The sequence below is a fragment of the Morus notabilis genome, unplaced genomic scaffold, assembly GCF_000414095.1.
Source record: "Morus notabilis unplaced genomic scaffold, ASM41409v2 Scaffold370, whole genome shotgun sequence".
Taxonomy (NCBI): Eukaryota; Viridiplantae; Streptophyta; class Magnoliopsida; order Rosales; family Moraceae; genus Morus; species Morus notabilis.
In genome coordinates this window covers 197,519-200,391 of record NW_010358187.1, presented here as the reverse complement: position 1 = coordinate 200,391, position 2,873 = coordinate 197,519, and positions in this window count along the sequence as shown.

Below are 2,873 nucleotides of genomic sequence, written 5' to 3'. Positions count from 1 at the left end.
AAATTTTTGCTCTCTCCTAGCTGTAGTGGCCGGATTATAGAGTGTGAGGAAAAGAAAATTTTCTCTAAAATTTCACGTCGTGCATGTGTTGTCGTGGAAACCTTAAGTGTTTATTTGCTAATCTCGTTTTGTTTCAAGTGTGCCCACACACACGTCTTTGTAGATTCAAGGATTTGACGAGGAAGATTCAGGTGTTCTAAACTAGCTTGAAGCAAGGAACGTTCGTGGTCAAAGAACTCAAGTTATCGACCTAATTGTTTGCCAGGTAAATAACTTAGTTTGATTAATTTATTCGTGCATAAATTAATGTAATCTATAGAGTATCTCAAAGTTTTATAAAAATTTGTGTTAGTCAAACAACTTGTACATCTGCCCGAGAGGAGCAGATGAAAAAGTATAGACTTATAAAGCAAGGCTAGTGGCTAAGGATTATACCTAGAATGACGGAGTCGACTATGAGAAAACTTTCTCACCGATAGCCATGCTTAAGTCCATTCGTTTACTTCTGGCCATTGGAGTATATTATGACTATGAGATATGGCAAATGGATGTCAATACAACTTTTCTAAATGGTTATCTTAAGGAAACCATCTATATGGATCAATAAGGGGGTTACATAGGGAAAGGCAAAGAGTAGAAAGTCTGCAAGCTACAGAGATCCATTTATGGAGTAAAGCAGGCTTCTAGATCATGGAACATCAGGTTTTATGAGGCTATTAAGTCTTATGGATTTGATTAAAACATTGATGAACCATGTGTCTACAAGTACAAGTATAAGAAAGAAGAAAAGGTGGTCTTCTTAGTTCTTTACATTGATGACGTTATACTTATTAGGAATGATGTGGAATTGATGACAGATGTGAAAAAGTGGTTAGCCAACCAATTCCAAATGAAAGATTTGGCAAAGGCAAGTTATGTTCTTGGGATTAAGATTATTCGAGATCGCAAGAAAAAGCTGTTGGCGTTGTCTTAGGCATCGTACATAGACAAAGTGCTAGTCAAGTTTTCGATACAGAACTCTAAGAAAGAAAATTTGCTTTCTAGGCGTGGCCTTCATCTTTCAAAGGAGCAATGTCCTAAGTCTCCACAGCGGGAAGAAGATATGAGATGGTATCCCTAAGCATCTGTAGTAGGAAGCCTCATGTATGCCATGATATGTACACGATCAGATATCTACTATTCAGTGGGAGTAGTCAGTCGTTACTAGTCCAACCCAATATTAGATCATTGGGTTGCAGTGAAATGTATTCTCAAGTATCTTAGGAGAATGAGAAACTATATGTTGGTATATCCCAGACAAGATCTGTCTCTCACTTGATACACAAATTCTGATTTCTAATTTGATAGAGATAGTCGATGGTTGACATCTGGATTAGTGTTCACTCTTAATGGAGGAGCCGTGGTATGGAAAAGTGTAAAGTAAAAGTATGTTGCTGACTCTACCATGAAAGCTAAGTATGTTGCAACTTGTGAAGCTGCAAAAGACACTATATGGCTCTGGAAGTTCTTGACTGATTTGAAAGTTATTTCAGACATGGATTAGCCAATTAAGCTTTATTGTGACAACAGTGGAGCAGTATCTTATTAAAAAGAACCTAGAAGTTGTAAGAGTGCTAAATATATAGAAAGAAAATATAAATTGATCAGAGATATAGTCGAGAAAGGCGATGTAGCGGTTCTAAAGATCACATTGGAGAACAACCTTGCTGACCGTTCACAAAGACATTGCCACTGAATGTATTTGATAGACACTTAGAAGGATTTGGCATAAGAGACCTGTCAAACATGCTTTAGGACAAGTTGCCAGTGGACGTACCCTGTATTGGGAATGATGTCCTAAAAATATGAGATGTAATATGATATTTTTTTTTATACGAGTGTTATATGCGAAAGGATAATAGTCAAGGATAATAACCAAAACAATGATCGTAATGAATTTAATTAAAGTTCATAATTTTTAATTAAAACATTACTAATACATTTCATTACCATTCAAATTGGAATGGTATTATCCGCACTGTTAATATGGAAAGTTATTAAATGAGTGTATTACGCATAATGAGATTATGTGAATTAGGGACACTGACACAATATGAATTTCTGATAATTTTCGTTAAGGAATTTCTAATTTAGTCTACCGATGGTCATATACAGAATTATCTTAATCTTGAGTTATCAACAGACTCTTATTTATGGATTTTGATCTTTTGATTTGTTAGGAATGGTGTCCTAGAAGCATGAGATGTAATATGATATTTATTTTTTATTTGATAAAATAGTTTATTCATTATTTTATGTGCATATAATTATGAATATTTTGTGAATATCAATGAAAATTCCATGATTATTTATGTGACCTTAAACATTGTATATAAGTGTTATATATGAGAGGATAATGTTTAAGGATAATAATCAAAACGATGATCGTAATGAATTTAATTAAAGTTCAGAATCTTTAATTAAGACATTATTAATACATGTCATTCCCATTTAGAATGGAACAGTGTTATCTGCACTGTTAATATGGCGAGATATTGAATTAGTGTATTTCACATAAGGAGATTATATGGAAGAGGGACACATACACAATATGAATTTTTGATCATTTTCGTTAAGTATAAAAATTCTAATTGAGTCTACCGATGGTCATATATAGAATGATCTTATTTATGAGTTCTTAGCATACTCATATTTATGGATTTGTGTCTTTTGATTTACTTGGTACAGATTCTAAGATCCCGAATCCTATTCCTTGTATTTTGGAGACATGATGAAGTTGGTAGCCGGGAATGTTATTATAGGAGATGGAATCCATTCCTTCTTGAGATAGAAGTAGATAAATAATTCTCTTGAGTGTTGATTCGGTACTTGGA